Source organism: Electrophorus electricus, chromosome 4 (assembly GCF_013358815.1).
Source record: "Electrophorus electricus isolate fEleEle1 chromosome 4, fEleEle1.pri, whole genome shotgun sequence".
In the NCBI taxonomy this organism is placed as follows: Eukaryota; Metazoa; Chordata; class Actinopteri; order Gymnotiformes; family Gymnotidae; genus Electrophorus; species Electrophorus electricus.
In genome coordinates, this window is record NC_049538.1 from 13,261,375 (window position 1) to 13,285,092 (window position 23,718).

Sequence of the window (23,718 nt, forward strand, 5' to 3'; positions counted from 1 at the left end):
ATAAAATAAATAAAAATAAAACTTTAGTTAATTTGCTTGTTAACCCATGCAATCAATTACTAGCTGAAGATTTTAATGCCTCCTGATGGCCTGATTTATTGTTATTGTCACTTAATATTTTTTTATGTTGAGACAACAGCAACATAATCCAAATGCACATGTTACATTTCAAATGACCTGTAGATCTTTTTTGATTTACACATGAAATAATGGATCTCCAACACACAGCTGGCCAAGAAATTAAACAACTATCCAATTACATGTGGTTCTCTTAATGGAAGGCCTGTGTATTAAAATGGCTATTATTCTTAAAATGTATATAATTTCCTTCACAAATAAATATCTTATTTGAAGTTCCTTTAGGTTTTGTTTTGGAGTGTTGCATTTTGCTTCTGTACCGCTCTCTCTTGCACACATGTATTTACACTCAACCAGCAGAGTTTGTTTAGGACCACTGTAGATGAGAAAGCAATAACATTTTTTCGCTATAATGTCACAAAAATAATATTTTAGCCATATGTGTAAAATAGCCAGAAATAAAAGCAATGGTGAGAAAATGTGAAAGCCAAATGTAATGGTTGGATAAAATCTCAGGAAATATAACAGAAAGGCAAAACATAACTACTAATCACATTAACTTTACAGACTCAAATAATTTATCACAGATCTTTGGGAGTAACTATATGATCGATGTGGACATACCTGCTGTAGTGTTTTCTATGGCAGCCAGAAGTCTGGCAAACACGTCGAGGAGCGTGCCAGTATAATCTGCCTCTCTTTCACCTCGTCCCAATTTCTCAGTCTTATTCTCTTCCGCTTTTTGAAAGTGTCTCTGACTCCCCATTTCAGCTCTGGGCTTATGTATGGCCCCTTTATAGTAACAAGCCTTAAGGTTTACCCATACACAAAGAACAGGCGAATCCTCATGTTTATTTACTGTCTCACAACCAAAGATAGAAGTTTGCAGGAGGAGACATGATGTAGTAAATTGAAAAGGTTTTGGTCACAACAGTAAAGATGCTAAAGCAAAGTTTTATAGGGCAGGATAGAGAGATAGACTGTTAGTTTTGCAAATATATAGTCTGCATATATATATCTGGAATATCAGGATCTCTGATGCAACTTACTGTTTGCTTACATAACTAGAGCAGAATTTGAGAATAAGATTGGTTTTCCACTGGGCATGAGTAAGGGAAATCTTTTTCATGTCACTCTCAAGATTTATGTAACTTAATATTAGCATGTATTACAATGTTACAATAGGAGTCGATTACATCTCTATGTCATGTTTGTGACTTGATATTTGATACTATTGAATGTGGTTTTTGTCCTGCAATAATGCGATGATGCATGAAATCGATGCCTGGCTTGTAACTTTCAAAAGTCTATAATCTGACCCAGATCTGTATGGATGTCCTGTACCAGGCTTACACTTTTCAATGCAACTTGCTACATCATGCTAGGATCTCTCATCTGTTGTTGTGTAAGATGGCAGGTCAGACCTTAATAACTGCACAGAGGTCCCCTCTAAAGCCCCATGTCTTGGAATAGCGCCTCTCACATTGCTATCAAATATCAGTTATGGTTGATGCAAGCAGATCCATTCATGTATCACATGCTTTGATGTGTTTCCCAGTGGTTTTCTAATCCTAGTTCTAAATAGCACAATATGTGTCTAAAGTACATGCCTCGCCATGTTCACCTCAATTACCTCCAGCCTATTGTGCATTCAGATACACAATAACAAAAGAAGACCTTCTTTTGCTGTAACGTGACAGAAAAACTCAGACGCTCACGGAAAAAGTTTAGCTATCAGTTTACTGATGAAAAGGCAGATCAAAAACGTAAACAGTAGTCGGGCAAAAGTCAAATCCAGTACTGAGCAGCCAAAACTATACAGGAGGTTCCAAAAGAGAAAACAGGGACAGGAGAAGTTCAAAACCAGGGAGGCAGAAAACATTTAAAGTAATACAGAGGCAAAACCAGCCACATGGAATCCAAAAAACAGGCAGGGTCGAGTACACAGAGATGGCAGTCCACAGATGACACTCAGTATGCATACAGACAATATGCAATACCTTGCAAAGAGCAAGTAACCTGAACAGACTTATAGATATAGGCTAACTAGAAACAGATGAAACTGATCAGTACTCTAGAGATGCTGATCTCTGGTGGTTACCTGGGGCATTGTGGGAAATCGAGTCCTGAGCAGCAGGGCAGCATGAGAGTAGACTCCCCCCCCGGAGTCCGAAACATGAGCAACCGTGACAAGCACCATTCCCACGCCCAGAGGCCATAACAGATGGGGCCCAGAACAGCCCAGACAAGTAGCCAGGTCAATAGACCTTGAGGATGGCCCTTCAGATGTGTAGCAGGCTTTTCTGGATGTTGGCTATGGAAGTTTGCCTTCAGACCCGGGTTCAAGTTGTCACAGGCCAGCACCATTTCTCCGGACCGTAGCCCTCTCAGTGGACTAGGCATTGCAGGACACCCCCATGTCACCAGGAGCCCCGTAGCCTGCTCACAGCATACATATCTAATGACATCTAGGGGACCTGAAACCACAGGCTTAAGAACAGACATGTGAAACGTTCGTGAGACTTGGTAATGTGGTGGCAGCTCCAGCTGGTATTTAACGTCATTGACTTTCTTAAGGATTCCAAAAAGGCCAATATACTTCAGGTTGAGTTCTGGCATCCTCCTACAAACTTGAAATCCTTGGTTGAAAGCCATACTCTGTCCCCTAGTTTGTATGACGGAGTCGGTGCCCAGCAACAGTCCACCAAACTCCTTATGGCATTTCAAAAGCTGCTTCGATGCGCTGATGTGTCTCCTCCCATAACTGCTCATTGCACATCCTCTCAACAACCGGAACCTCGGAGGAGCTAGCAGTCTATGGAGACAGCAGTGGCTAGTAACCTAGAATGCATTCGAATGGGGTCATGCCAGTAGTAGAACACATTCCCATCTTATAGTTGCAGCAGTCTCCTGGGGAGGCAGAATTTCTTCGGACTCAGCATTTTCTGAACTATCTTGAAACACTTGGGACAGGACCTCTGATTTGGAATTACATGATCCAGGATGAAACCTTATTTTGAAATCAAGTCTAGATACAGACAGATAACCTAGGGGTTTAGACGCTTGGCAGTGTGCAGGAATTCCAGATTTTTGTGGTTGGTGAGTACAACAAATGGATGATTCACCCCCTCGAGTGTTGCTACTCCTCCAATGCCAGTTTGATAGCTAGCAGTTTATGATCCAAAATACCGTAATTATATTAAGCAGGAGTGAACTTAGACGAGTAGAATGCAAAAGGATGTAGTTTGGGGCAAATGCTGGACCATTGCGACAAAACTGCTCATACTTCAATTTCGGCAGCGTTCACCTTGACTGCGACGGGTTCTGCTGGATATGGGTGTGTAAGAATGGGCAGTCATGAGAGCCTTCAGAAGCACACTAAACTCCTCTGCAGCTAGAGATGACAGTAAGGGGGTGTGGCCAGGCTACTAAAATTTCGAATAAACTGGCAGAACCTCTGCAACTCCTTTATTGTGCTTGGGGTAGGTAAGTTAAGCACCATGTCCACTTTATGATCATCCATAGCTACCCCACTTTCACTGAATACATACCCCTAGAATGAGATGGACCGAAGGTTATACTCTCACTTCTCCACATTTCTATAAAGTCTATTCTCAAGCAAACGCCGGAGCACTTGATAGATGTGATTAGCATGGGACTCAGGATCCGGGTGAAAACACAAGAATGTCATCGATGTATGCGATGACAAAGCAACCAATCATATCTCTCAGAACGTCATTAATAAAGTCTTGAAAGACAGAAGGTACTATGCTGAGGCCAAAAGGCATTGCCAAGTACTCATAATGCCTCCAGTGGTCATGAAGTCTCTTTTCCACTCGCCTTCTGCTTTAATTCTGATAAGTAGTACACACTTCTTAAGTCCAGTTTAGTGCATATTTTTGCATTTCTTAACTGTTCCAGGGCCACTGAGTGGGAAATGGTAAACATACTCTTTAGACACTTGGGTAACAGCATGGTAATCTCTGCAAGGATGGAGGCCTCCGTCTTGCTTTTTTAATACAAAAAAATCCAGATGCTATGAAAGGGGTGGAAGGACGGATGAAACAGTGGTCTAGGGACTCTTGTATGCATGTCACCACAGCTCATTCCTCCTCTTGGGATAAAGGATATGCATGTGCGTTAGGGTATGAGGCATTATCCAGGAGCTCATTGGAACTATCGTATGGTCGATGTGGGTAAGTTCAGTAGCCCCCCACACACTGCACTGGCAGCAAGCTTGACAGGGTGGGTACGAACCTGAAAGCCCACGGGACCTTCGTCAAGGCTGGTGATGGAGAGGAACTTCCAGTGGCTCTACAGGGATCTTGAATTCCTCAATGATGTTGGCGTGGAAGAAGTTCCCCTCTGGTTCTGAGTTGGTTAAGGCTGAAAAGACAAAAAAAACCATGTTGGTAGTCAAATGTTATGGGTAGTTGAAATGACTTTGAAACCAACCCCTTAGTAGGAACACTCACCACATTGGCCTGCTCCACGCGCTTTCCAGAGGTCGCTGCAGTACCACAGCTACGTAGCCGGCACTCCCACAGTAGATGGCCCGCACCTCCAAAGTATAGACTGAGACCATTGCGCATCTTTTGCTCTCTCTCTGCCAGGGTAAGGCATGAGGAAGCACATTGCATGGGCTCCTCCCATCGGTTAAGTTCCAGGTAGTTGTCTGGTTTCCACTGGCGTGATGTATTTAGATTCAGGTAGCTTCTACCAGTCTTCTTAGGTTTGCGTTCACAAAGTAAATGATCCAGTCAAACAAGATTGATCAATGGACCAAGGTTAAATCTTTTTTCCTTGCAGGCCAGCTTGGCTAGTATGTCACCTTAGAGGCCATTCCTAAATGCAACGAGCAGAGCTGGCTCATTCCAGCCACTGCCTGGACAATTGCAGGCTTTGCCTTAATGCATGTGGTCAAATACAGCACTGTGTTCTGCAGGGAACTGCAGAAATGCATAGGGAATTGTTTGAATGCATGACCACACTGCCAGCTCGCATGCCAAAGCCTCATTAGTAAGGTGTTAGACAACAAATACTATCTTAGCGCAATCGTCACTAGCTGAGGCATTGCTAAAATGTGAGCACTGAGGGGAATAAATCCCGATACTTCTCTGGATCTCTGTGATATTTATCTGGCTTACTAACCGGAAACACCATTCTCGGGAGTGGGGATGGTGTTTTGGGGGTTGGCGAAGGGAGCAACTAATCCAACAGAATGTATATGAGTGGTGAGTTCTTTGATGCCTACAACCATTTGACCAACCTGCGTTTGTTCCTGCTGCTGCTGAGCCAATGACTTGAGAGAATGTTCTTCTAACAACTGCTGGAGTTGCTCTAACAAAAGCCCCTTTGTAGTGTGTCAGAATCTGCTGTCTGCATGTTGGGCGAGGTATTCTGTAATGAGACAGAAAAACTCAGACGTTCTCGGATAAAGTTTAGCTATATCAGTTTACTGATGAAAGGGCATATCAAAAATGTAAACAGTAGTCGGGCAAAAGTCAAATCCAGTAGTGAGCGGCCAAAACTACACAGGAGGTTCCAAAAAGAAAACAAGGACAGGAGATTTTCAAAAGCAGGCAGGCAGAAAACATTTAAAGTAATACAGAGGCAAAACCAGCCACATGGAATCCTAAAACAGGCAGGGTCGAGTACACAGAGATGGCAGTCCACAGATGACACTCAGTATGCATACAGATAATGAGCAATACCTCAAAAAGAGCAAGTGGCCTGAACAGGCTTATAGACATAGGCTAACTAGAAACAGATGAAACTGATCAGTACTCCAGAGATGCTGATCTCTGGTGGTTTCCTGGGGCATTGTGGGAAGCTGGGCCCGAGGGCAACATGACATTTGCACCCAGTATTTTTCATAATACAGCAGAGGAAAAATAAATCCCGACGCAGATCTGACCCGGTAGTTCTTGTTACTGAGGTCACACTGAAAAATCAAGTATAACCCTGGCCCCAAGGTGGACGTTTTGAGTGCTGACTGGAAGAAGTTTGATTTTTACTAATTTGGGCTTGAAATGCTGTTTTTTTTCCCCATTTGCCATTGGCATTGTTTATACTGGACAGTAGATGATGTATGTTTCTTGGAATTTCAAATCATCAAACAAATATTTGGTGATAGTATGTAATTATTGCCCCTATTTTGTGGATGTCCAAAATAATACAGAACATAACATGCATAAACATAAGAACACAGAAACAAGAACAAGGTATCAAGGTGTTCAACAGATACTGCCTTGAATGATGCCATCATGATCTGGAGTTATGACATTTTCACAAAATATCAAAATAAATGGCAAAGTTTTATTAATATAAATGTTTATACAGGACTTTACACTTTTCACATTCTTGTATGTGTTTGGACAAATGTGGATGCCAAGTTATCTTTTTTTTCTGTTCATGGTCAAGTCTCCCTCACACACAAAAAAGGTTTGAAGTACAAGATTTTATAGATTATAGATTTTTATAGAAAAGGGTGACCATAGCAATCACCATCAAATCCTCACTGAGAAGCTGCCTCCCTCATTTCCTCATCAACCAACAATTCTGTTTGGTTGTTTGTTGTGCAATCAGTGCTTGTAGGTGTTGGACACAAGACAAATAAAATACTTAAATGCAATAACAAAAACAGAAGAGATTTGTTGCTGTGACATTATCAGCCACCATGACTTGTACCATGTCGGTGGAAAATATTTCACTGAACTCAGCTCTGTAAGATGTACCATACATAACCCCATCCCACACCCCCACTCCTCCATCATATTACAAAAGTAATATAATAAATGAGCAGTAGAGTTAGCTCCAGAGGTGAAACGGGTTCACCTCTGTTCAGTTATGAAAGAAAATATACCTATTCATTCCATTATTTTTACATAAAATATTTGAAAAGGTAGTTTATCTATTAAAACTCTAATATCAGTATTATCACACAAGTGCATATTCGAAAACAGGTAGCATTTATTTATTTAGCAAAAAATGGGAAATTACAATTTCATATAAATTATTATTATTAGTAGTAGTAGTAGTAGTGAAGGGGGAACTAATCCAATTTATTCTGAAACTGGTACAATTAATATTTATATTGCTGTTGTTATCATTTTAATTTTCAACAGTCCTTGCCATGAGGAGGCAAGGAGGACAAGGGACACGGCACGTTCCACACACAAAAGTAATTCAAATACAGAATTCAAAAGTAGAGAGAGTGAACTTTTTTTTTAACTTTTAAAAACAGTGTCTGCACTGACCTCAAATTTAAGAACATCAAGTAGTTACTCAATGGCTTCATTTGAACTTTGAAAAAAAAAATGTTTATTTAGAAATAATGTGCTGCTTTAATTTTTATATACTACATAAATTCAAAATAAAAATGCATAGCAAAAAGTAATTTAAAAATAATTCATAATTAAAATATACACAAATAGGTCAATGCATAATATACAATTTAATTAAAAACTGACACCTCTGCCTTACATTTAATTTGACTAAGTAATTATCAAAAACAAGTAATTATAATTATTTTATTTAAGTTTGTTCTTTTTTTTTTTTTAAATCAATGTCTAGTTAGCACTATCTAGCAAAGAAAGACAATGAAACTCATGTCATCAATCTTTGCATGATATTTAGTCAGTGCTAAAACACAGCAGCAAGAAAAAAAGACCGACATAAAAGTAGATTTACTCATAATATGTTTAGCAGCCACCAGGAAAGATATCTTAAATGTCAGCACTATCTGAAAAAAAATTGCAGATTTTCTAGTCAGAGGCTCCATCCAGCAAAAACTAATATACAACAATTACTGTATTTTAAGGGCATTACTATTCAGTCACAATGGAATATAGCCTACAGTTCTACTGGAAGATTTGTTGGTAAACTTTGTGACACGGATTTGGTGTAGGATAATCCCCTGTAGTACTGTGAGGTGGGGATAGAGTGTTTATGGGCAGACCCAAGTGACCTGCATAGCCTGAGAGCCAGTTCAGAGATTAAAAGGTCAACTTTGCCTTATTGATCCAGTTTAGATAGATATCAAAGCAACACATTGCTTACAAATCTACTCAAGTATGTGACACGGTCACCATGACACCAGCGCTCCTGAAAGCTGTGCATACACTGACTTGCAGTGTTTACGGTGCTAGAGTGTGTCTCTGTTAATGTAAATGCAATGGAATAAATTAACCTCTATGAAGTAAATTAGCAGGAGTGTGTGTTATAATATGGAGGACATGGAGATATTCCACAGTGGTTTGTAGTTGATAAAACATTTATCACAGTCAATAAACAGTCAGTGCTTGAGTTTGTACACACACACAAAAAAAAAAAAGACATTTAATATCAAGACAAAAGTACATGCATCTCATGCAATCTCATGCATGAATCAGCTTTATACAGAGAGCGTACTCCACATTTGTCTTCTTGTAGGCTTTAGTAAACAAAACTTAATCAAAATGCCATTGGCACAATTATTTCAAAAGATGCTTAAAGTCCGTGAGAAATTGTGATTTTTTTTGCCTATGTAAAAGACGTTGTGCCATTAGTAGAAGAGATGCTGTCACCTGCACCTCTCTTTGACACTCACGTTTGTTTACTGAGATCGGAAGAGTGCTGATGTTCCAGAGTGCCCTCATGCATGTGGTTCCTTCTGGCTCTTTCCATTTAGCTATGCGGCCATAGTTAGATCTGCCGGAGTCTTTGCACATTATAGTTCCCTAATTTACACACCCTCATACATAGACATGTCTAATAATCTTTTCTCTCTTTCTGCTGACACCTACCCCTGATGTCCTGATGTTACTGAGCCTCAACACATCTCAGCTACCTTGGCAACTCGCATTACCCCCTGATGTCCCCTGCTGTAGACCACCACATCTCTCCCCCACCAACTGCTTCGCTGTTGCCCTTGATGGGTGTTCTAGTGCAGGATGGGTTTCAGACATGCGCATAGCAGTGAGATTAGATTAGGACTTCTAGAATACCGGACTAGACATTAATTGCTTATTTTTTCATTTTGTTATTATTTATTTATTTTTCTCTTAAACTTGTTACTATTGTGGTAACTGTCGACCAGAGGAGAATGGGCCCCCACTTTAAGTCTTGGTTTCTCTCAAGGTTTCTTCTAATGCTCTAGGGAGTTTTTTCCTTGCCACAGTCACCCTTGGCTTGCTCAGTGGGGACTTGGACTTGGACATTTGTAAAGATGCTTTGTGACAACATCTTGTAAAAAGCGCTGTATAAATAAATTTGATTTGACCATAGCAACCAGCATCAAAGTCTCACCAAAACCCTCTTTGTTTTTTGTTGTGTCATCACTGCTTATAGGTGTTGGACATAAACCACAACAAAAAACACCACTTAAATAAATACAATAGCATTTTCAGACATTATTTTTCAGTATCAGTGAAAAATGTTTCACTGAACTCAGCTGTGTAAGATGTGCCATACATACCCCCATCCCACACCCCCACCCTCCATCATATTACAAAAGTAATTATCTTGAGGCAAGGAAAAATACATTTATATATATATATATCTCTACCAGGACATTTCATGTGATTCCCCCCCTCCATGTTAAAATCATGCTGCCATATTTTTGCATGATATTTAGGGGTGGTCAGTTCTAAAACAGTGTTACAAGACAACAGACCCACATGAAATAAAGGGATTTCCAGAGCACACAGAATGATTTAGTAGCATCTGGGAAGGGTAGTGCCAATAACCACAAGAAGTTAACGAAAATATTAGGAAATTGTTTTTAGACATTCCATCCATCAAAAACCTTTGTTATCCACATTGGAAAATAACCTACAGTTCCTCCACAGTGGAATATAGCCTACAGTTCATCCACAGTGGAATATAGCCTACAGTGGGAAGAATTTGTTGGTAAACTTTGAAGCACAAGGATCAAAGATAATCAACTTGAGAGATGGTGGTGTTAGGGAGGGTAGAGCCAAATGAACCTTTTACTACAGCTCAAGAGCCAGCCTCAGTGGTTGAAACAAATAGCAGCACAGACAGAAGCATCTAGTTTACTTGAACCAGAATTTACCAATTGCCTACTGTAAAAAGCATACAATATTTTGTCACTTTTAAGATCCTGCTACCAACTTAAAATATATTCCAGGTAAGCCCAAAATCAGTCATAAGTAAAGTCATTGCAGTCATGACCCCCGCGTTACCCAGCAAGCCCTCACAGACCACACCCACCAATCACAACACTTATTCACTTGCCCCATTATTGAATCACCTACTCCTGTCCCTCTTTTTAATCCCTAGAAACAACTGAGTTCAGTGATTCACATTGAGGGTCCCTGGCCACCATCCAGAGACCTAGCGAAACCTGCTGCCTACTGTGATGGAAAATATTATTCGATCATGTATTATCATGTGATTCATATATAATCATGTTAATCTTTTCTCTATGTAATCCTATATGAATAGTTTAGTCTGCACATTCTGTCTTTGTATATTGTGTGAACAAAACGACTGCTGAATCAGCTGCTTCGTGATCTTGCATGTGTCGTGAGACTAATGCTGATAAAGAGGAACTAGCAAACTGTGTCTGTCCTGGTGGAACAGAGCATCCTGGTATGTGCAAAAGTGTTTAGCGCGATAAGGAGCAGGAAATGGGTAAATAGGATGACCGCGCACCCTCCCTGGGGGAAGTGAAGTTTAGATATAAGGAACAGAGTCAGTCTACCCCTTTAGAGCTTTCGCTTTAGAGCATTAGCTCTCACACAGCTGTGTTTTGTATGTCTTATTTTCTTTATTAAATTATTCTTTTAATCACATCTGACTTGCTGTTTATTCAAAATTCCACCACACTACGTTTCTTGGAGACCTACTTTGTTTCTTGCATTTTGCAAAATACATTTTTTTGAGATCACCACTTATGCCTCTCTCCTGATTCAGTGTCACAGTTGCCAGTGGCAAAAGAATACAAGCTTCTAATAACTAGCATGTAATACCACACTCCACTATTCTGTTTCACTGTATTTACTCCACCCTATTCTCTCACACCACGTTTACGTGCAATGAAATTCTGGTTAAGGAGAAAGAATGCTACACCATCATTTATAACAAAAGCAAGACCAAAATGTAAAGGAAAAGAGCAAAATTTAAGCTCAAATTCATGACACCTCTCTGTTACACTCAAGACTCTCATCCATGATCTGGAAATGAGCAAAAAATATTAAAGCCTTAATTTTTGTCCTGTCACATTTTAGTGAAAAAGACCTCCTTGTTTCAGTGCAAATAAAACCACAGGTTTATTAATATTCACCACAAAAACCTGATAGTGTGCAGAATAGTCACAGGGTCCAAAGGTTTATGCAAAGGTAAAAACCAGTGAGTCCACTCACAAAAAGGGCAGGCAACCAGAGCAAAAGGCTGGGAAGCGACAAAAACAAGAATAAGTAGTTAAGTTATAAGTTATGAACTGTATGTGGCTTGGTGATCTAGCATTGACACTGTAAAGACTAAACATGGAGGTGAAAGCATAATGGCTTGGGGATGTTTCTCATACTTTGGAGTTGGACCCATTTTTCACACAGCAGCACCATGGACCAGTTTGAATATATCAAAAAATACTGGAAGAGATCATGTTGCCTTATGCTCAAGAAGAAATGCCCTTGAAATATGTATTTTTTTTAGCAGGACAACGAGCCCATACACAACAGCAAGCAGGCAACATCCTGGTTCCAGATCATCAAGACTGATGTTATGAAGTAGCCAGCCAAACCCCAGACCTCAATCCAATTGAGAATTTGTGGAGCGACATCAAAAATGCTGTTTTTGATGCAAAACCAAGAATGCAAGAAGAACTGTGGAATGTAGTTCAGTCAGCTTGGGCTGGAATATCTGTTCGCAGGGTGTCAGATATTAGTTGACCTCCATGCTACACAGATGTAAAGCAGTTAACAGAAATAAAGGTTATACAACTAAATATTAGTTCAGTGATCAACAGAAAAGCTAAATCTGTAAACAACTTTCAGTTTATACTGTAAATATTTGAGTTTGTAAATGAAAATGAAGACACTGCTATTTTTTTGAACATCCCATTATTCTTTTTTCATCATTTTCAGTTTAAAAATTGCTATTTCTTTCATGTTTTCATTTCGAATTGAATGTGCAGTGCTCCCAGTGCGTTTGTGTATATGGAAATAAATGCCATTATGAGGATTGAGCTTTCTGTTGTTTTAAACACACTGCTATTATTTTGCACATAATTATGAACAAACTGTATGGCATAAAGCACAATCTTAAAACATTTTGTGCAGGACAAACAATTAATAGAAATGAACAATTAAGTAATTTGTTCATGCTACAGAGTTATTGAAAGGGAGGTATATTCTGTTTGAGTTCAATATGTGCCTACTCAGGACACTACACCCCCCCCCCCCCCCCCCCCCCCCAAAAAAAAAAAAAAACTGGCAATGAATGATGAGTGTGCTTTTCTGTTTTGGAGAAATTATGTTAAATAAAGATTAAAACATGATCTGTTTTCCCTGTTCCTAGTTTTCCCATTATTTTAATAATTCAAGGTTAAGAATTTATTTGTTTTAAGTAAGGTTAAAACAACAAAAGCCCCACAAAACTGTTCCCTATACACAGGGTATCTTAAACCTTTAGAATATTACATATGCCCATATAAGACTCATGGAATCTGATGACTCATCTCATTCATTTGCTGGGGCAGGCCGTAGCAGTCAGCTGCTTACTGAGATGATGCTTCACACCCACAGTCATGTTGGTTTGTGTCGTCTAGTTATAGGCGTCGACCATTACAGAAATAACAAAAATAACAAACAGAAGAGAAGTGAAGTGTTGTCATGACAAGACCAGCGTGACATGGGCCATCATCTGTGGAGTGTCAACGGCAAACACTTCCGATCGTTAGCTGGGAAAGACGCACCAGATGAGCCCCACCCATATTACAAAGATTACACTGGAAACAAAGAAATTACCCATGAAAAACTAAGACTGATTTCTGCTCATCTTTCAGTTTTAATTTGGTTTTACCTCTGTCAATTGTTTTACAACTCCCCCACATATAGGGCCAGCTGTAATATTTAACACTTTTTGACATTTTTGTTAATCGTGATTGTTAAATTCACCAAATTAACAAAGGTGCTTAGAAACGGCTCAAAAGGGTAGAATTTTCCCCTCTTTTACTTCTTAATCTTGAATCCCTCTGTGGCGCCCCAGTGTTGTGGAACTCCTCCACAGTACTTTTTAGCTTTACTGCTCTACAAGACCCAGTTCAACTCATCAGCTAATTATCACTTTTTGTACGAGTTCGAGTTCAGTCAGCTGATTGAGTCAAGAAAGCATAAAACTGCATATCAACTGTGTCTACAGACTTGGAATGGAAACCTTGCAGCTGGAAAATAATTCAGATTGATTTGTACTGTCATCAATTGGCCATTTCAGCTACTGCTCAAAATGGGTTAATCTTGGTAAACTTTATATGAAGATAATGGCAAAGAGTAGAATCTCAAGAGCTGTAAAGTGGCTCCTGCACACAGATGATGATGATGATGATGATGATGATGTACGAAACAATCAGATCTTCAATGATGTGTCACAATTGGTCAGCCCCTGAGGAAGGCTTCGCATGGAAATTAGGTTGCATAAAGATTTAGGGCTCTAGTGGGCTTTATTATAGTTTTTAATCCATATTTGAATTGGGGCTCTCAGAACTCTGATTGAGAAGTTGATTGGAGAGGGGAAACATAAAGAAGTGCAGAAGATAATTGGCTGCTCAGATAAAGTAATCTTAAATGCTTTAAAATGGCAAACAAAATCCAAAACACGTGGTAGGAAAAGAAATACTACCATCCACGTAGATCATAGAATAACAAGAATAGCTAAGAAGCATCCAATGATCAGCTCCAGGGAAATCAAAGATGATCTTCAGTTACCTGTGAGTACTGCAACAATCAGAAGATGCCTATGTGAAGCCAAACTATTTGCAAGAAACCCTCATAAAGTACCTTTGCTGGAAAAAAGACGCGTGTTGAAAAGGTTACAGTTTGCCAAAGAACACATTGACTGGCCTAAAGAGAAGTGGTGCAACACTCTATGGACAGATGAGAGCAAGATTGTTCTTATTGGGTCTAAAGGCCACAGACAGTTTGTGAGATGACCCATAAACACTGAATTCAAGCCACAGTACACTGTAAAGACTGTAAAGCATGGAGGTGAAAGCATAATGGCTTGGGGATGTTTCTCATACTTTGGAGTTCTTTGGCTCTCTTTTGCACTCAGTACCCCTTATTTGAGAGGACAAAATCATCTTTTCCCCCAACAGAAATGAACAACATGTGGCTTGGTGGCTTAGCATACACACAAGAGACTTTGTGCAGGAGAATGCAGGTAAAGTTCCACATGTATGTGATGAGGGGACTTGGTTGGTGGTTATTATGCTAGCAATGCTGATTGGAAGAGCACACAGGAGGGTCTAGCAGAGGGCGTAACATGTACCGCAGTTTTGATTCATTAAAATTCAAAATGTCTCTCAGTTGGACACATCCAGATGCAGATGTTTTACAGATGGGTTATGACACACTGCTTAGTGTGCACACTGCAAATCCCTGCTCAGTGCGGAGAACGAAAAGGAGCTCTGGGAATGACAGTTTCGTCTTCTATGATCCAGCTGAATGTCAGACATCAAGGCAATACATCACTTACAATTCCTCTCAACAACCCAACATCTGCTTGTCTACAACACCATCAGTGTTCCTGACACCACCTTAAGTAACTGCTTAAGCTCAGCAACTCTCACCAGTGTTTTGTAACATTATCACATCAAAACCACATATACACATAAAACACATGGAATTTCACTCCTTGTTCACACATTTTCTGACAAGATGCTTCTCACCCAGTCATGTTTGTGTAGTCTAGTTGTAGGTGTCGGTCACCAAGCAAAGCCTTATAGAGATGAAAATAACGTAAAAATGGAAGAGAGGCGTTGACGGGACCAGCGTGGCGTAGGCCAACATAATCTGCAGAGTGTCAATGGCACACACTTCCTGTGTGAGGTACGTTAGCTGGGTAAGATGCACCAGATGAGCCCCACACTTCTCTATATTAAAAGATAATACTGGAAGGTGCTACTGAGGGGGAAAAAAGTACAGAGGAGACTGAGACATTGATTTCTGCTCAGTTCTATAAAGCTGAGAATCCCAAATACCCACAGCGACCCATATGAAATAGTTCCAGTGTACACATTCTTTATTTAACCACCATGGAAATGTAATAACAGTTTTAACATTTAACATCTCAATGAGGAATCATATATAGACAAAAAGTAACTACAGTTATGTGCAAATTAATAGCAGTCACTAATGTATTTAATTACTGATTTTGGCAGAAAAGATAATACAACAACATGGGAAAAAATTCATAACTAGGTGTTGCCGATTAATGGACAACCAACAGAATCAACAAACAGAAGAGAAGTGAAGTGTTGTCATGACAAGACCAGCGTGACATGGGCCATCATCTGTGGAGTGTCAACGGCAAACACTTCCGATCGTAGCTGGGAAAGACGCACCAGATGAGCCCCACCCATATTACAAAGATTATACTGGAAACAAAGAAATTACCCATGAAAAACTAAGACTGATTTCTGCTCATCTTTCAGTTTTAATTTGGTTTTACCTCTGTCAATTGTTTTACAACTCCCCCACATATAGGGCCAGCTGTAATATTTAACACTTTTTGACATTTTTGTTAATCGTGATTGTTAAATTCACCAAATTAACAAAGGTGCTTAGAAACGGCTCAAAAGGGTAGAATTTTCCCCTCTTTTACTCCTTAATCTTGAATCCCTCTGTGGCACCCCAGTGTTGTGGAACTCCTCCACAGTACTTTTTAGCTTTACTGCTCTACTAGACCCAGTTCAACTGATCAGCTAATTATCACGTTTTGTACGAGTTCGAGTTCAGTCAGCTGATTGAGTCAAGAAAGCATAAAACTGCACATCAACTGTGTCTACAGACTTGGAATGGAAACCTTGCAGCTGGAAAATAATTCAGATTGGTTTATACTGTCATCAATTGGCCATTTCAGCTACTGCTCAAAATGGGTTAATCTTGGTAAACTTTATATGAAAGATAAATGGCAAAGAAGTAGAATCTCAAGAGCTGTGAAGTGGCTCCTGCGCAACAAATGATGATGATGATCATGATGAGGTACGACACAATCAGATTTTCAATGATGTGTCACAATTGGTCAGCCCCTGAAGAAGGCTTCGCATGGAAATTAGGTTGCATTAAAGATTTAGGGCTCTGGTGGGCTTTAATTATAGTTTTTAATCCATAATTTGAATTGGGGCTCTCAGTCTCAAACAGTTAAAGCAGGCATGTGGGTGGAGGGGGGGCTGATAAGTACAGTGGAGTCCACAGTTGATAGGAAATCAAGGTTTGTTACATCAGTACTTCAGCACACTGGAATCAAAAGGAAATGACAGTTATTTTAAAATGCAGAATGTCAGCTTTAAAGGTTGGTAACATATAGTGTTATATAGTAACAGTTTCTAAATAATATTAGATATTCTGGCATTCATCACATCTATAATCTCACAGACTCACTTCAGTAAGAAGGTGTAATGGAACATCTCAATGAGGAATCACACATAGACAATAAGTAATGTGCTTTATGCCATACAGTTTGTTCAGTCTTAAAGCATTTAGTGCAGGACAAACAAATAAATAATAGTAATGAACAATTATGTCCATGCTACAGAGTAATAGAAAGAGAGGTATATTCTGTTTGAGTTCAATATGTGCTTGGTCAGGACACCCCCCCCCCCCCCCCATCTAATGACAAGTGTGCCTGTCTGTTTTGGAGAAATGATGTTTAAATAAAGAGATGTTTTCTCCAATTCCCCTCTTCCTATTTTTCCTGTTATTTTAATAATTCAAGATTTAAAGATTTTATCTGTTTTAAGTAAGGTTAAAACAACAACATAAACCCCACAAAACTGTTCCCTACACACAGAGGGTCTTAAACCTTCAGAATATTACATATGCCCATATAAGACACATGGAATTTGATTATTCATCTCATTCATTTGCTGGGGCAGGCCGTAGCAGTCAGCTGCTTATTGAGATGATGCTTCACACCCACAGTCATGTTTGTTTGTTGTCTATTTATAGGCGTATATAACCAAACAAAGCCTTAAAGAATTTTAAAAAAATAAACGGAAGTGTTGTTGTGACAAGACCAGCGTGACAGGCAATCATCTGTTGAGTGTCAATGGCAAACACTTCCTGCGTGAGGTGTGTTAGCTGGGAAAGATGCACCAGATGAGTCCCACGCATATTACAAAGATTACACTGGAAATAAGCAAATTACCTGCGAAAGACTGAGACTGATTTCTGTTCAACTTTCAGTTTTAATTATGTTTTACAATTGAAACAGAACACTTTTCCCCACCTACAGGGCCACCTGTAATATTTAACACTTTAATGACTCATCTCACTCATTTGCTGGGGCAGGCCGTAGCAGTCAGCTGCTTACTGAGATGATGCTTCACACCCACAGTCATGTTGGTTTGTGTCGTCTAGTTATAGGCGTCGACCATCAAACAATTACAGAAATAACAAAAATAACAAACAGAAGAGAAGTGAAGTGTTGTCATGACAAGACCAGCGTGACATGGGCCATCATCTGTGGAGTGTCAACGGCAAACACTTCCGATCGTAGCTGGGAAAGACGCACCAGATGAGCCCCACCCATATTACAAAGATTACACTGGAAACAAAGAAATTACCCATGAAAAACTAAGACTGATTTCTGCTCATCTTTCAGTTTTAATTTGGTTTTACCTCTGTCAATTGTTTTACAACTCCCCCACATATAGGGCCAGCTGTAATATTTAACACTTTTTGACATTTTTGTTAATCGTGATTGTTAAATTCACCAAATTAACAAAGGTGCTTAGAAACGGCTCAAAAGGGTAGAATTTTCCCCTCTTTTACTTCTTAATCTTGAATCCCTCTGTGGCGCCCCAGTGTTGTGGAACTCCTCCACAGTACTTTTTAGCTTTACTGCTCTACAAGACCTAGTTCAACTCATCAGCTAATTATCACGTTTTGTACGAGTTCGAGTTCAGTCAGCTGATTGAGTCAAGAAAGCATAAAACTGCATATCAACTGTGTCTACAGACTTGGAATGGAAACCTTGCAGCTGGAAAATAATTCAGATTGATTTGTACTGTCATCAATTGGCCATTTCAGCTACTGCTCAAAATGGGTTAATCTTGGTAAACTTTATATGAAAGATAAATGGCAAAGAAGTAGAATCTCAAGAGCTGTAAAGTGGCTCCTGCACAACAAATGATGATGATGATGATGATGATGATGTACGAAACAATCAGATCTTCAATGATGTGTCACAATTGGTCAGCCCCTGAGGAAGGCTTCGCATGGAAATTAGGTTGCATTAAAGATTTAGGGCTCTAGTGGGCTTTAATTATAGTTTTTAATCCATAATTTGAATTGGGGCTCTCAGAACTCTGATTTGAGAAGTTGATTGGAGAGGGGAAACATAAAGAAATGCAGAAGATAATTGGCTGCTCAGATAAAGTAATCTTAAATGCTTTAAAATGGCAAACAAAATCCAAAACACGTGGTAGGAAAAGAAATACTACCATCCACGTAGATCATAGAATAACAAGAATAGCTAAGAAGCATCCAATGATCAGCTCCAGGGAAATCAAAGATGATCTTCAGTTACCTGTGAGTACTGCAACAATCAGAAGATGCCTATGTGAAGCCAAACTATTTGCAAGAAACCCTCATAAAGTACCTTTGCTGGAAAAAAGACGCATGTTGAAAAGGTTACAGTTTGCCAAAGAACACATTGACTGGCCTAAAGAGAAGTGGTGCAACACTCTATGGACAGATGAGAGCAAGATTGTTCTTATTGGGTCTAAAGGCCACAGACAGTTTGTGAGATGACCCATAAACACTGAATTCAAGCCACAGTACACTGTAAAGACTGTAAAGCATGGAGGTGAAAGCATAATGGCTTGGGGATGTTTTCTCATACTTTGGAGTTCTTTGGCTCTCTTTTGCACCCAGTAACCCCTTATTTGAGAGGACAAAATCATCTTTTCCCCCAACAGAAATGAACAACATGTGCTTGGTGGCTTAGCATACCACACAAGAGACCTTTGTGCAGGAGAATGCAGGTAAAGTTCCACATGTATGTGATGAGGGGACTTGGTTGGTGGTTATTATGCAGCAATGCTGATTGGAAGAGCACACAGGAGGGTCTAGCAGAGGGCGTAACATGTACCGCAGTTTTGATCATTAAAATTCAAAATGTCTCTCAGTTGGACACATCCAGATGCAGATGTTTTACAGATGGGTTATGACACACATGCTTAGTGTGCACACTGCAAATCCCTGCTCAGTGCGGGAGAACGAAAAGGAGCTCTGGGAATGACAGTTTCGTCTTCTATGATCCAGCTGAATGTCAGACATCAAGGCAATACATCACTTACAATTCCTCTCAACAACCAACATCTGCTTGTCTACAAACACATCAGTGTTCCTGACACCACCTTAAGTAACTGCTTAAGCTCAGCAACTCTCACCAGTGTTTTGTAAACATTATCACATCAAAACCACATATACACATAAAACACATGGAATTTCACTCCTTGTTCACACATTTTCTGACAAGATGCTTCTCACCCAGTCATGTTTGTGTAGTCTAGTTGTAGGTGTCGGTCACCAAGCAAAGCCTTATAGAGATGAAAATAACGTAAAAATGGAAGAGAGGCGTTGACGGGACCAGCGTGGCGTAGGCCAACATAATCTGCAGAGTGTCAATGGCACACACTTCCTCGTGTGATGGTACGTTAGCTGGGTAAGATGCACCAGATGAGCCCCACACTTCTCTATATTAAAAGATAATACTGGAAGGTGCTACTGAGGGGGAAAAAAGTACAGAGGAGACTGAGACATTGATTTCTGCTCAGTTCTATAAAGCTGAGAATCCCAAATACCCACAGCGACCCATATGAAATAGTTCCAGTGTACACATTCTTTATTTAACCACCATGGAAATGTAATAACAGTTTCTAAATAATATTAGATATTCTGGCATTCATCACATCTATAATCTCACAGACTCACTTCAGTAAGAAGGTGTAATGGAACATCTCAATGAGGAATCACACATAGACAATAGGTAATGTACTTTATGCCATACAGTTTGTTCAGTCTTAAAGCATTTAGTGCAGGACAAACAAATAAATAATAGTAATGAACAATTATGTCCATGCTGCAGAGTAATAGAAAGAGAGGTATATTCTGTTTGAGTTCAATATGTGCTTGGTCAGGACACCCCCCCCCCCCCCCCATCTAATGACAAGTGTGCCTGTCTGTTTTGGAGAAATTATGTTTAAATAAAGAGAAAACATGATCCAATTCCCCTCTTCTTATTTTTCCTGTTATTTTAATAATTCAAGATTTAAAGATTTTATCTGTTTTAAGAAAGGTTAAAACAACAACATAAACCCCACAAAACTGTTCACAGAGGGTCTTAAACCTTCAGAATATTACATACGCCCATATAAGACACATGGAATTTGATGACTCATCTCATTCATTTGCTGGGGCAGGCCGTAGCAGTCAGATGCTTCTTGAGATGATGCTTCACACCCACAGTCATGTTTGTTTGTCATCTATTTATAGGCGTAGATAACCAAACAAAGCCTTACAGAAATTTAAAAAATAAACGGAAGTGTTGTTGTGACTAGACCAGCGTGACAGGCAATCATCTGTTGAGTGTCAATGGCAAATGGCAAACAATGAGGTGTGTTAGCTGGGAAAGATGCACCAGATGAGCCCCACGCATATTACAAAGATTACACTGGAAATAAGCAAATTACCTGCGAAAGACTGAGACTGATTTCTGCTCAACTTTCAGTTTTAATTATGTTTTACAATTGACAGAGAACACTTTTCCCCACCTACAGGGCCAGCTGTGATATTTAACACTTTTTTTTATTATTTGACATTTTTGTTAGGTGTGATTGTTAAATTCACCAAAAGGTGCTTATATGGAACTCCTCCACAGTGCGTTTTAGCTTTACTGCTCTGCTGGATCCAGTTCAACTCATCAGCTAATTATCAATCTTTCTATGAGTTCAGTCAGCTGATTGAATCAAGAAAGCATAAAACTGCACATCAACTGTGTCTGCAAACTGGAATGGAAACCATGCAGCTAGACAAATTATTCAGATTTGGATATACTACCATTAATTGGCCATTTCAGATACTGCTCAGAATGGGTTCATCTTGGTGCAATAACCTTTATTAAGCTTTATATTAAAGATAAAGGGCAACCAAACAAGCCAGCAGTGTGTGTGTGTGGGGGGGGGGGGGGGGGGTTATCAGTACAATGGAGTCCACAGGTGATAGGAAAACAAGGTTTGTTGTGCTCAGTACTTGAGCACACTGGAATCAAAAGGAAATGACAGCTGTCAGAGGACAAAATCTTGTCTTCACTAACAAATAAAATGATAATTAGGATTGAGGTTGAGTCACTAGACTTGGTATGTTAGGAGACTCATATTTAGTTTATGAGTAATGAGTAATTCGTTTTCCTGCAATCCACTGTGTGGTAGACTGGGCTGGTCATCCACCTTTCTCACATAGAGAACCTTTACTCTGTATTGACCAAGTTATGTCCATGCTCACCTGTGTGAAGCTCGTTCTTGCTGTCCACATCTCCCAGCAACCAGCAGGATGAAGGAGAGAGCCAGGAGGCAGCCCAGCATGCGTGCCCACCTGGGCTGAACGTGTGAGCGGGTGGACGCAAGATGCTGTGACCTCGCAACAGGGAGAGAGCTGCAAGAGTAGCGAAGGAACGAGGAGGAAAAGAACGAATAATAGATTAAATTCCATTTAGTGCCAAATGAAGTAGGCCATGTATAGATACACTGAAATGATCTCGCACACAAAAAAGTAAATTAAAAAATAGTCTGCCTTCCTGTGTTCATGCACGCAACGTAGAGCTAAGGCTGGATCTGGTATGTGAAAGACTGAAGATCCAGCCGACAGTCAGAGACTGAAACGCGGGGAGAGGACGAGTAGGCACACTCCATTCCAGGAGTGGTGGTCATGCAGCTGTACCTCACTCTGTGGCACATGGTGCTGCCTTACCAAAACATTCAGCTGAGGGGACAAAACACTAGGTCCAAGAATTCGACTGGGATAATGGCTTAGGATTAGTTTAAAACACTTAAAATAGATACAAAAGGGCTCCTATCTCAGAGTAATATGTGCCATTGTGTTTCCAAGTTATTTTTAACTGAAGTATCTATTTTCCTCTTTAATATATTTTTACATAAACCCCATCACATTTCTCCTAAGACTTAGGTAACTATTTAAAGATAATACATCATCCTTGGCATTACCGACACAACGAAGACCTAAAAGTTCATCACCAAACTATGTTTAAAAATGATCATATAAATGCCTCTCCTGTCTGTTTCGATACTGCTGCAAGCTCAACTCAGAAGCATAGCTGCTGTGCATCTGCCCCCCATATCAGTGTAGACTTCCAGCTGTGCCTGATCTGCAGATGACCCTATGCCACTGACTCTTCTGAAGAGACTTTGGATTCTTGTCATGGACACTTTAGTGAGCAGGCCATCACCCCGTATTTCTGCCCTTCTGATAATCTGGGTTTAAATGTTTCCTGTTTGGACTCTGACTAAAATTACTCATTGGTTCTCACGAATTAATCTGAATACTAGGCCCAATAATTACACTCACTTAGATTCTTTATCCATTGCTGTACATTTCACCAGCTATATCTTAACTCACTATTCTTAGAACTTAAAGAGCAACATCATTCATTTTGTGCTGTTAGTTTGCCTTCTGATGTCAGCCTGAGGCCCTTCCGAGACTTGGTTTTTCTTGAGGTTTCTTCCTCATGCTCTCAGGGAGTTTTGCCGTCACTGTTGCCTTTGGCTTGTTTGCTGGGGGCCTGTTCCCAGATTCTCTCTATACATGATTTTTGTAAAGCTGTGTTGTATAAAGCTTTTCACATCAGCTGTTGTCACAACACCCACCCACGATTCACTGAATCAGATGTATTGGAGCGGGGCATGTTTAGGGCATTGGTTCACCGGGACTACAGGTGATGACCCCGGCTATTAAAAACACTGTAAAACCAGATTGCTAAAATAAACCAAATTAATCCTAAAACTAAGCAGTAGTCTAGCACACTGTAAGACTTTGTCTGCCCTGCAGTGGATTGGCACGAGTTGGTTCTTACCTAGTGCCCTGTGCGCCGATATAGAATCCGGCCACCGCGACCGTATATTGGAAAAGCGGCTTATAAAACAAATGAATGAACGTTACCAAATTAGTATAATACCTATTATTATAGTAAACAACACTCTTTACGATACAATACCATACAGTAACAAGCAATACTCTAATGCCATTGCTAATAAACACACGGCTCATCTTAGAGAAACTTAGACGTTTTTCTATTCCCTTAGAAAAACTTACAAAATAATTTGACAAATTCCAAACAGACAAAGACACACTGAACAACAATTACATGAAATAACCATATATTACTCTAAGAGAT

General features: G+C 39.8%; 1 protein-coding gene across 4 annotated transcripts in view; it reads right to left on the reverse strand.

The window, feature by feature from the left end:
- LOC113577434 (ATP-sensitive inward rectifier potassium channel 1-like) overlaps window positions 1-23,718 on the reverse strand; it is a 28,708-nt gene that overhangs the window by 1,675 nt on the left and 3,315 nt on the right. For 3 of the 4 annotated variants that reach the window (XM_035524933.1, XM_027010071.2, XM_027010073.2), the window contains exons 2-5: window positions 21,813-21,962; window positions 5,348-5,478; window positions 4,554-4,805; window positions 4,336-4,464 (exon numbers count right to left, since the gene is read on the reverse strand). The gene's annotated coding sequence lies outside the window, so the exon portion shown is untranslated. Of the gene's footprint in view, window positions 1-4,335; window positions 4,465-4,553; window positions 5,479-21,812; window positions 21,963-23,718 lie in introns of all 4 variants that reach the window. The other variant, XM_027010072.2, reaches the window with a different exon arrangement.